The 13,026-nt window shown below is 35.7% G+C and overlaps 1 long non-coding RNA gene across 3 annotated transcripts in view; it reads right to left on the bottom strand.

The window, feature by feature from the left end:
- LOC131395217 (uncharacterized) overlaps positions 1-13,026 on the bottom strand; it is a 311,825-nt gene that overhangs the window by 74,043 nt on the left and 224,756 nt on the right. For all 3 annotated transcript variants that reach the window (XR_009216300.1, XR_009216299.1, XR_009216301.1), the window contains one exon: positions 9,351-9,482. This is a non-coding gene — a long non-coding RNA (uncharacterized LOC131395217). The remainder of the gene's footprint in view (positions 1-9,350; positions 9,483-13,026) is intronic.

Below are 13,026 nucleotides of genomic sequence, written 5' to 3'. Positions count from 1 at the left end.
AAATTAACTGTAAATTGTAAAATTTCTTTTAGAAATTCGGCTTTCTATAAGAATATGTTATAAATAATATTTAGAAAATGCTTTTCGCTAATTTTATATTTTTCTTATGTGCATACACATAAGCGCATAGCCAAATTTTGAGATTATGGGGATATTTTAATTTTGGAATAAATGAAGCAAAAATGTTATGATTTGGAGCAGATAGATCTCATTTTGAATCTAGGCTCTGCCTCTACTAAGCTGTGTGATCTTGGGAGAATTTACTTCTCTTGCAGATTCAGTTTTCTCATGTTCAAATTTAGTTAAGGTTCTATATATGATCTAGTTATTACCAATGTCTAAAAGAATAGGAACTTTTTGCTATTTTATGAAATTAAAAAATGTCTGCCTAAAATTTTATGGTGAATTTATGACAATTCCATAGATAGAATTTTAAAGTGTGTGCTTTGACCTAAGGAGCCAATGAGAAAAATAAGTGTATTTTAAATAACTTCATATTTTAAAAATAATGACAGCATAGAACATGTTCAATTTAACGACTACAGAACTTTCTTATCCTCTCCTAAAACATACTTTCAGGTATAACTGAACTGAAACCAACCAGTAATCAAGCCCTTTTTAAAAAGCAAATGAGAATATTTCTGTGAATTTTTGATCATGCAAAGGATTCAAGTTACAGGACTGAGAGGTTGAATTTTTATGTTTCTTGTTTGACTGGTTTTATTATTAATTGATGTAATTGTCAGAATTTTTTCAACCTCTGTCATCGTCCGAAACAAAACATACCTTTGGTTTAAATAAAGTAGAGACTGGGTTATAGGTAATTGAGGAAGTATGCTGAATGTCTCATTTAAGGGACAAATGTTCAGCCATAGAGAGAAGCAACTCATAAGTGAAAGTGTCCTGGAATAAGATTCCTCTCTCCCTTCTCTTTCAACTATGTAAGACAAGCATAGAGATAATAATGCCCACCTATTTCCTCTATTCAAATTTCCTTCCTTCCCATTGCTGAGAGATTTGCTATTTTCAAACCTATGGCAGAAAACGTGATGTCTGCTCAGCCAGATGTCAGGATATCTTAGGTTCCTTCAAATTCTACATTAGTAGAAATTCTAGAAATTTTTCAAGTCTGCATTATCTCCTATTTAGACCATGAAGCTGTCCCTCAGAATTCTAACCACCACCTCCTAGAGCCTACCCTTCTGTTCCTAGAATATATTCAGTTTGGCAATTGATTTGAAATCATTGTGATTTACTGCCTTAACTCGTGTCTTCCCACCTAGAGTGTTAGTGTTTTAAGCATAGGGCCACAACTTTTACTTCTCTTTTGTGCCCCATGGCACCCAGCATGGGGCAGCTTTGATGAATTAACAGTAGGGTTTCTTAAAAAGTTATATACAGACTCGTTTCATGTGACACAACAACTCCATTCCTAGGTATCTACCCAGGAGAAATAAAAATATGTGTCTACATATATGTCTACAGAGACCTGTATGCCAATGTTTACAGCAGCATTATTCACAATAGCCAAAGAGTGGAAATAACCTGAATGTCCAATAATTGGTGAATGAATAAACAAAATGTATATCCACTCAATGGAATACTATTCAGCAACAAAGAAGAATGGAAACACTGATACATACTAAAACAAGATGGACTTTAAATACATTATGCTCAGTGAAAAAAGCAAGACATAAAAGAACACACGCCGAATGATCCATGTATATAAAATGTTCAGAAAATGTAAATCTATATAGAGAGAAACAGTGATTATTTAGGGCTAAGGATGGAAATGGGGAGTGACTATAAATGGAATTGGGGTTTCTTTTTAGGTTGATGGAAATGTTCTAGAATTAAATTGTGGTGATGGTTGTATAACTCTGTAAACACACTAAAGTCCATTGAATTGTATAGTTAAACTAGGTGAAGGATGGATTTTAGAGTATCTAACTTATATCTCAAGCAAGTCGTTTAAAAAAAAAAAAAAGAAAACTTCCCAGACTCAGCCTTCAGAAAAAGGCAAGCAAACAGGGCACATTTTCTGCTGGACAAGACTAGGTGGGAAAAGAGGTTCTCATTTCAGAGGTCCGCCCAACTAGAAAGGAGATTCAAAATGGAACTCAGAGGAAGAATTTTCAGATTGGATGAGGTCATTCCTAGACAAAATGACCTAAGACTCCCTCATAAATGACAAAGTAGATCTGTATTTAACACTGGGCTAAGCAGTTAGAAAAGCAGTTTGCTACAGTGGTGAGAAAGTCAGACCTGGAATTAGATGACCTGAGTTCAAATAGGCATGCCATCCACCTCTCTGAGCTTCAGCTCCCTCATCTGTTACTATTTATAGCTGTGGCCCATTCACGAGTACCTCCCATAAAGAGTACTTCCTACCACCAGGTACTCTTTTAAGGTGCCGTTCATGTGTTAACTCCTTCAATTCTCAGAACAACAGAGGCATTAGGATTATTCCCAGATCTACATACAGAGAGGTTATTTAACTTCTGAAAATCATGCACCTACTGAATGGATGAAGTGAATGATATTTGAATCAAATGGTATGAGTCCAGGGCCTGAGAGCTTTTTCACTTCACCATGCATGCTCTATTTTCAGTACTCTTACCCAGGTGGAAAATTTGAGAAGCATATCAGAAGAAAGAGTCAGAGGTATTCAGAGAGGTAGCCCACAGAAACATGGTTTGGAGGATAGAGAGCCCCAGGCTTTAGCCTCTTAGTGCATCATGACCTTCAATAAATGTCTAATTCTCACACCCTTAACTTTCCCAATATGTAAAATGGAAATAATAAAATATACCCCCAAGGGTTCTGGTATGAACAGTAATGCCAGTAAAGTGTAAAATCTAGTGCTTGGCTCTCAGTCATAAAATTTTGTTATTACTCTTGGCATTGGTATATGAACGTATAAGTAAAGTGGGTGGGTCAATAAATGCAGGTTGAATCTAAATCTGAACTAGTTACATGACTTTGCTTGAGTAACTGTCACTCTGGGCATCTTCAAAGCAAACTCAGAGAATTGAACTACATGAGCTCCCAGTGTTACCGCACCAGGTCCGTTTTTGCCCGCCACCCAGAAAGCCAAACTCCGAGATGACAAGATGGCAGCAGAGAGAGAGGTTTATTAATCACAAGGCAGCCAAGTGAGGAAAAGAGAGAATGCATCTCAAATCCACTTCCTCAAAAATAGGGACTCGGGGATATTTGTGGGGTAGGGAGCAAGGAGGTCTGAAATGATTGGAAGTGAGAAGAGATGAGGTAACTGATGATCTGCTCAAGCATAGTCAGGCTTCATGCCTCTTCTTAGGACACATGTTCAGAGAATGGCACGTTAGCATGCCCTGAGGGTGGAGTTTTAACCTCTTGATGTCAAAAGGTCACTCATGGGTCATATGTCTGCGTGGGCCCAGTTGATAGGTTGGTGGACTCAACCAGCCTGAAGTGGACAACGGGTTCCAATTCCTGAAAAAAACAGCTCAAACACCCATTACTGTGGTGACCCAGGCTCCAGGGAGACATTATCTATAGGAACCTAGTGGGAGTCAGATGATAGCATATTGCCTAAACAGCACAGTTAACAACAGGTAAGTTTATCATGCAGATTTAAGTCCTCCCTTCCACCTTCCATTCTGATAAGTTTCTAGGTAAGGCCATCCCCCCTTCTTCCTGGTACAGGGAAGAAGATCCCTTTACAAATGGAGATTTCCTTTACCAATGTAAATGTCTCTCACAAAGGTCACCAGAACTAAGAATTGGCTTAGCAAGGACCCTCCCAGATACCCGGAAATGTCTATGGTGATGCCTGTTCTGGGGGCAGGCCTCCCATCTCAAACTCTTCTGGTCAGTTAGTGGGGGTGAGTGTCAAAGTGTCTTTCAGGCAGAGACATATTTTGAGGTGGACAATTCTGATCCCCCATAGTTACTAGCTGCTTAATCATCAATGGCTAACTGTTTGCCGGTTTCTTCAGTTCCCTTTCAGATCTAATAATTAATGACAACAATTTATCATTATATTAACAATTACTCTAACAATTACAATTATATTAACAATCGTATTATCAATTTACTTTGTTAAAAATTCACAAAATACCATAAGAGTCTGAAATCTACCACTTATCAAGCACCAACTACTTAGGATACTTGTATTGTCACAATTTTCTAAGGTATGTATTATTACACCCTGTTACAGATGGGGACACTGAGATCCAGTTGTTTTCAGATTAGATGGGAGTTAGCCTCCAAATTTACTTAGTTGATAAGGGACAGAAAAGGAATTCAGACCCAAGTCTTTCTGGCTCAGAAGTACCCACTCTCATTCACCAAATCACTTGTCTCCCTAGACTTTACCTGAAAGCCAGGATGATGCTTGTAGTTCACTTTTTACAATACCTGGAAAAGTCAAAGTGGAGGTGACTTGATACTGTTAAGATGTTGTTCTCAAAAAGTCAACTCCATATACATACTTCTGATATACCATACCCCACATCCGGATTTACAAAGGAATAAAATGAGGGTGAGGTGATTCATTGTGTTAAAAACGTGTTAGAAGATGGTCAACTTTAAATTTCTTCCAAAGAACTATTAACACATCATTAGATTTCTATAAGCTCAATTAGCACACGATTTCAGAGGGACCACCCGTTGTACGAAGAGAGGCCACTTGTGCCAGCAAAGGAGCTGTTGTTAATTCACCAAGACCTCAGGGACTCGTTTTCAATTAGTTTAATCCTTAATATGGTTTGATTTCCTGGGCGTGAGCCCAGCCCTTGAGAGGCTAACAGCACTTTCCTGAAAAGAATTTCAAGAATTTCTACCTCCAAAGTGGGAGAATTGAAAGTCAGGAAATTAAGTGGCTCAGTCCTAAATTCTCATGGCAGACCAGAAGTTTTAGGAATAGCAACAGACGCTGAGGCCCAGGCCGGCCTAGTTAAGATTATGGCATTTTATACCAGGACACATTTTATGTCAGGTTCAATCATTTTCCAAAGATGCCTCTGAGGGCAGTTTCTTCTTAGTTCTGGGGTGCTATGGGACTAATTCTCAAAGTCAGTTAAAGTGATGTTCTCCCATCACATGGCACCAATATCACCTAACTTAGAGTATTTCTATATCTTGGTGACTTTTGATTCTGAGCCCCATGACCAGAGTTCATCCCTTTCTTCCCCAATTTATATAACCTAACCACTAATCAAGACTGATTCTCTAACAACTATTGTAAAAAATTTCAAACATACACAAAAGTAGAAGACTCACTTAACAAATCTCAAAGTACTTAATTTCTGGGTTTAATAATTATCATCTTCTGAAAAATCTTATCTCATCCACACTCACATCCATTTCTCCCTCCCCCACTGTATTATTGTGAAACAAATCCCAGGCATCATATCATTTCATAAAGAAATATTTAAGGATATATATATATATAAATGATAAGGACTTTTTCTTAAAAATTAACTATAATACCATTATCATGACTAATAAAACTTAAAAATTATTTATTAATATCATCAAATATCCAGCCCATAATCAAAGTTACCTGACTGTCCCATAGAGCAAATATACAATTATTTGTTCAAATCAGGAATCACATAAAGTCTCAATGGTTGATATGTCCTCAACAAGTAACAAATATGTCGCTTATAACCTATAGTTTCCCTCTTTTTTTTTTTATTTATGAACAAGTTAGGTACTGTAGTTTTCCACTGTCTGAATAAATCAATGTAGTGTCTTTTAACATGTTGCTCTTTCCCCTCTATTATCTTTCCAAATTGATAATTGGATCTAGAGACTCAACCAGAATCAGAGTTGATATTTTGTCAAGAATATTTCAGAGGCCATGTGTACTTCCATAAGAAGACACATACTGTAGGCTGTCTTCCTTTTTGTAATGTGAGCAGCCATTGATGATCATTGTCTACAACTATTATTTCATCTGAGCTTGCAAACTGGTAGTATTCTATTTCTACAATCTCTTCATTTATTAGCTAGAATGCTTTGATAAATAAAAATCACTATTTAGTAACTATTTGGTTACTCTCATGTATAGTTTCTAAAGGAAAATAAGGATAAATGCTCAATTCTTTTCTCTAATTTATCAGTTTTCAAAATAATGATTTGATTCCTAGAATCCTCCAAAGATGATCAATGAGATTTTCATTTATAGTATGATTATGAATTCATGGATTTAATGTATTTGATTTGTACCATTTCTGTGATTCTTATTAATGCTCAAATTATCCTAAATTTAGTCAGTAAGAGCCTCTTCAAGTTGGTTCCTGATACCTTTTAATGCAACCCTAGAAGTCGTCAATAGCTTTCTTTTTTCTGTATGACAAGACGCATTTTTTTAATTTCACATTTTTACATTTTTTTATTAAGATATAACTGACATAACATTGTGTAAGTTTAATGTGTACAACATGATGATTTGATCCACTTATATATTGCAATATGATTACCACTGTAGTGTTAGCTAACATCTTCATCACATCACATAATTACCATTTCTTTGTTGTGGTGAGAACATTTAGGATCTAAAAAAGTCAAGAGATAACAAGTGGTGAAGATGAGGAGAAAAGGGAACACTTGTACACTGTTAGTGGGAATGCAAATTGGTACAGCCACTATGAAAAATAGTAAGGAGGTTCCTCAAAAAATTAAAGATAGAACTACCATCTGATCCAGCAATCCTACTTCTGGGTATATATCCAAAAGAAAGGAAAACAAGATATCTAAAAATTATCTGCATGCCCATGTTTACTGCAGTATCATTCACAATAGCCAAGCTATGGAAACAACCTAAGTGTCTGTCAATGGATGAATGGATAAAGAAGATGTAATATATATATACTATGGAATATCCTTTAGCCATGAGAAAGAAGGAAACTCTGCCATTTGCGACAACATGGATGGACTTTAGAAATAAGCTACACAGAGAAATACAAATATTACACAGTATCGCTTATACATGGAATCTAAAAAAAATAACAAAAAAATATCAAACATAGGAACAGGGAGTAGAAAACTGGTTGCTATGGGCTAGGGGTAGTAGAAATGGGGAGATGTTGGTAAAGAGTATAAACTTGCAGTCAGAAGATAAATAAGTTCTGGGGATCTCATGCACAGCATTGTGATTATAGCTAACAATACTGTATTATGTACTTCAAAGTTGCTAAGAGACAAAATGCACTTCAACAATTTTTTAAATTATTTGCAAATATTATATGCTCATTTTTGGAAAATTGAGAAACTAAAAAAAACTAGGACAAAAAATATTAAAATGACCCCTATCTCACCTCTCAGGGATTAACCATGGTTATTTTATTTCATTTTATTCTTTTTATAAGTATGCATATATTTTGCAAAAATTAAAAAATATCTTTACTATCTCTTATTAACAGGTTTATTTATGGTTGTAGAAATTGGAAACAACCTAACAGTACAATAACAGGATATGTGATTTAAAAAAATTATGGTGCATCCATATAATAGAATATAATGCAGCCATTAGAAGTAATATTTTAGCAAATAAAATGATATATGAATATGCCAATGAAAATATAGTTAAAAATAAGCAACTCGATTAATATCGCCAAATTATGCTCCAGGAAAGTATTAATTGTTACTCATGTCAACAGTATACAATATAAGCGTCCATTTCCCTGAAGACTCACTAAGACTACATTATTATTCACTTTTAATTTAACTGAGTTTTCCATGCTTCATTTTAAGGTATTATTTGAACTTTTGGGTACCCCCTTTGAGGGCAAGTCCTACAATCAGTCCTACAATCAACAGTAGATCTTCTGTTCCAAAGGATCACGCCCCTCTCTCCTTGACTCACCACCACATTCTGTCATTTCTCAGAACCAAGTTGGCTGTGATACTGTGCATCTTGCAGCTCTTGGCTTCAGGTCCAGTGTTGCTTCCACCATTCCAAACCTCACTTAATTCTTAAATAGCAAAGCATTACCATGCCAGAGTTTTTAAATATCTACTTCCAACTGGTCTTAGAAGCCCATTTTGCTGCTTCATTTTGGGTCATTTTTTGTGTTGGATAAGATGGACGAGGTGCAAACCTGAATCACTGCAAATATAAACATAGAAGCCAATACTAGACTCAGAACGTGTGCCAGAAAGATACTAATATGTGATATGGTTTTAGATTCAGTAGTAATAAACTGTGAATAAACAGTTCCTTGCAGTGAAGTGACTGTGGATGGTATGACAAATATTGGGCTTGAATGTGCAGGCATTTGAACCTGAGTTCTCAGGCTGTGCCCACAGCAGTACAAATTATATAAGAATGTAAATTGTATTTTCTACTCCTGTCCCTCCATCTCCAGTGTTCAAACATCAACTTGAAGTTTAAGTCTTCAGTACTGGATTTTGTGAGAGCTGAGATGGGAATTGTTTCTTTTTCCCCTACCATGACACATCATGGTCCAAAAGGGGAGTATAAATAAATTTTGTTGGAGGATGAAAGAGTGCCATCCAAGAAATAAGAGACTTATTTCCACGGTGAATATTATAAAGAAGAGATTTAAGTACCATCTTCTCCTCTCTGATTGGTAGGTTCAAGATGAAATGTGGCTTGGTTGAGAAGACAAATCATCACAATCCACTCAGCTCTTCATAATGAAATTGACTTGTTTGATCCAAGTATCAGCTATTTTTCATATACTGCTTCCCAGGTGCAAGGGAATCAAATCTCTGACCCTGACCGCAGAGTGGTAAGAACACTACCTCTGGGGTCAGACGGGTTCAGGTTCTGCCTTATTAGCTGTATGATTCTGGGCTAAGTGCATACTATGCTTCAGTTTCCTCATCTATAAAATGGGGATAATGATATCTCATCTCATAAGATATCTCATCATGTTGTGGAGGACTAAATAAGATAGAGTTAATCAAAACACATGAACCTTATCTACAGTTATTGAAGAGGAGAGAGTCAAAGATATTCAGGGCTTCGGGCTTGGTTTGGGGAGTTATTATAGCAATTTAATTTTATGGGTAGGAAACAGCCTGGTCATGTATCTCTATCACAGGACAGGAATGATTTATTATACGAGACTTTTACTAAGATTTTCAATGTGGCTAATGTTTGATTCTGTGACACAGAAGGGAGTTGCTGAAATGCCAAGGAGTCTAAGACGTAACGATGGGAGAACTGAGATCCAAAACAAAAGCAACCCTCTACTCTCAGCACTGCTCCCACTTCACAATGCTGAGCACCTTCTTCCACTCCTTCTCACGGTCCTGTATCATTGAATCAAATAGGTACTAAGCCTTATAAAGTGTAAAGCCCTAGGGAAGTAAGAATCATTGAAGATACTTACCCATGTACTTTTACCATATACCTTTTTTTTGAAAGGTTGCTTGGGCATGAGCTCAGCATTTGCTTTCGTCTTTCTCTGTCAATTTCTGGCTCCTTGAACCAATTCTGCTCACTTACTCCACATCATTATGCTCTGGGAGAAGAAAGTGATAATATCAAAAAGATATTCTATTGATAATGGAGCCAAGACCATCAAACAGGAAAGGAAAAATTATTATTTTCATCAAATCAAAGAAAAATACCAAGAATGTGTTTTGCTAGTAGTATGTGTGTGTGTGTATCTGTGTGTGTGCATGCACACACGTCTATCTATGTTTCTTCCTGGGGGAAAAAATTGAGAAAAATATTGAAAGGTGAACACTTTCCTCCTTATTTTTTTCTTATTAAACTTTAAGCAGTCCTTAACAAAATGTAACCAAACTAACTCCATCCTCAATAAAAAGGATTATACAAGTCACCAAGTGGGATTTACACCAAGAATGCAAGGTTGTTTTAACTTCTGAAAATTAACTAATGCAATAAGCTATATCAATAGACTACAGGACAAAACACATATAATCATCTCAATAAACGCAGAAAAAGAATTAGAAAAATCCTACCTCCCTTCATTCTAAAAAAAAAAGTTAGTAAGCTAGGAATAGAGAACACTCCCAAAGCTGAATAAAGGGCATCTATGGAAAATGCACAACTAGTATCATACTTAATGGTGAAAGATTGAATACTTTCCCCCTAATATCAGGACCAAGATAGGATGTCTGTTCACACCACTTCTATTCAACATGGTACTGGAGATTCTAGCAGGGGCAATCAGGAAAGACAATGAAATAAAAGATATCCAGATTGGAGAGGAAGAAGTAAAACTATCTTTATTTGCAAAGCACATGATTTTGTACATAGAGAATCCTAAGAAATCTACTAAAAATCTATTAGAACTAACAAAAAGATTCAGCAAGGTAGCAGAGTGCAAGATCAATATATAAAAATCAATTATATGTCTATGCACTAGCAATGAGCAACCCCAAAATAAAGTTAAGAAAACAATTCCACTTAGCACCAAAAAGAACAAAATACTTAGGAATAAACTCAACAAAAGAAGTGCAAAATTTATATTCTGAAAACTACAAAAGGTTGTTGAAAGACATTAAAAAAGACAAAATAAATAAAAAGATATCTGCATTCAAGAATACAAAGACTCAATATTTAAGTTAAGATGGCAGTGCTCCCCATATTATCTACAGTTCAATGCAATCCCTACCAAATCTCAGCTGAATTTTTTCAGAAACCGACAAGCTTGAAAAATCCCACATCCTTTCATTGTAAAATACATCAGTAAGCTAGGAATAGAGAACACTCCTATAGATGAATAAAGGGCATCTATGGAAAATACACAACTAGCATCATACTTAATGGTGAAAGACTGAACACTTTCCCCCTAAAATTCACATGGAAATGCAAGGGACCCAGAATAGTCAAAATAATTTTGAAAAAAAAAAAAACAATGTTGGGGGTTCACACTTCCCAAACTCAGAACTTACTAAAAGTCTGCAATAATAAAGATAACGTGGTACTGGCATAAGGGTAGACATAGATCAATGGACTAGAACTGAGAGCCCAGGAGTAAACTCTAACAATGTCGGTCAATTGATTTTTGACAAAGGTGCCAAGACAATTCAATGGTGAAAGCAGACTCTTTACAAGAAATGGTGTTGGGACAACTGTATAGCCATATCAAAAAGAATAAAGCTGGACCTCTACTTCATACCATACACAAAAATTAACTCAAAATGAATCAGACAGACCTGTAAGAGCTGAAACTATAAAACCCCTAGAAGAAAATGTAAGATTAAATCTTCATGACCTTGGGTTAGTCAACACATTCATAGAGATGACACCAAAATCATAAGTGACAGAAGAAAAAAATAGGTAAATTGGACTCTATAAAAATGCAAAATTTTTGTGCTTCAAAGGATACCTCCAACAAATGCAAAAAAATTTTAAAAAAATATTTAATAAAGTGAAAAGGTAACCAAGGGAATGGGAGAAAATATTTGCAAATCACGTATCTGCTAAGGAACTTGTATCTAGAATACATAAGGAACTCTTACAATTCAAAAATAAAAGACAAATAACCTAAAGTGAAAATGGTCAAAGGATCTGAATGGACATTTCTCCAAAGAAGATACATAAATTGCCGATAAACGCATGAAAAGATGCTCATCATCATTAGCTATTGGGGACATGTAAATAAAAACCACAATGACGTAAGAGTTCACACCCACTAGGATGGTTCTAATTGAAAAAAAATAGTAACAAGTGTTGGTGAGGATGTAGAGAAATTTGAACACTCATACACTTGTGGTGGTACTGTAAAATGGTGCAGCCTTTGGAAAACAATCTAGTGGTTCTTCAAAAGATTAAACATAGAGTTACCCTATGATCCATCAGTTCAACTCCTAGATATATATCTAACATAAATGAAAACATATGTCCATACTAAAACTTGAACACAAATGTTCATAGCACCATTATAGAGGATAGCCAAAAATTGGAAACAACTCAATGTTCATAAACTGATAAATGGATAAATAAAACATAGTATATCCACACAATAATATATTATTTAGCAATAAAAAAGAATGCAGCATTAGTACATGTTACAACGTGGATAAACCTTGAAAAAAGTATTCAAAGTGAAATAAGACAGTCATAAAAGATTATTGTATGATTCTATTTACATGAAATGTCCAAAATAGACAAATCTACAAAGACACAAAGTAGATTAGTGGTTGCCTAGAGTTTGAGAAAGGGAGGAAATGAGAAGTGACACTAATGGGTAAAGTGTTTCTTTTTGAGATGATAAAAATATCCTAAAATTGATTGTAGTGATGGTTGCACAATTCTGTGAATACACTAAAAACCATTGAACTGTATGGTGTGTGAATTATATCTGAATACAGCTGTGGAAAAAAACCATTCAGGCATGAGTCTTTGACTTAGGAACCTCTATGACAAGACAATGGGCCTTCTCTCTTACATTATTTTACAATGGTTGTTTCAGACATCTGAAGACACAAGTGATACTTCCCTGTGGGGAAATCTATTCCTTCCAGAAATTATTCACCTAATATAGAAACAATATCCTTAGTTGTCTTATTCTTCAGATAAGACGGAGACTAGAGAATGTGCTGAATCAAACACTCTGCTGTAGAAAATGGAAGAGGCAGCAATAATACACAAGAGGCATTTTATTCTGCAGAAGTGTTTTTCCTGTTGTGGCCACTAAATCATAGCAAATGCAGTAGGATATGAAAGTTCAACCTATTTTCTCATGAAAACTCCAAGGGTATGCTTGTCTATGACACATTACAGGGAATCATTAGATATAATCTGTTGAAGAAGGCCACTTTCTCCAGGAAAGTATGAAAATACTTCCTCTTCCCAGAAAATAGGAAAGTAGTCATGTAGTCATTGTGCTTATTTCAGAACTGACCCTAGAGTCAAGGGGAACCATTTATTCTGTGGTTAATAGTTTGAGCTTGGTAATGATTTGCATTTAGATACTTCTTGCTTGGCCATTAAGGGCTACTGTGAGAGGGAAAGAGAGAGTGTTTGTGTAAGATACTAATAGAAGGGAGGGGGAGAGCTTTTGGTGTGGAGGGATAAAGGAAGTATAGATG

This window comes from Diceros bicornis, chromosome 31 (genome assembly GCF_020826845.1).
Source record: "Diceros bicornis minor isolate mBicDic1 chromosome 31, mDicBic1.mat.cur, whole genome shotgun sequence".
Taxonomy (NCBI): domain Eukaryota; kingdom Metazoa; phylum Chordata; class Mammalia; order Perissodactyla; family Rhinocerotidae; genus Diceros; species Diceros bicornis.
The sequence above is the reverse complement of the archived record's forward strand: the minus strand, read 5'-3'. Positions and strand labels throughout refer to the sequence as shown.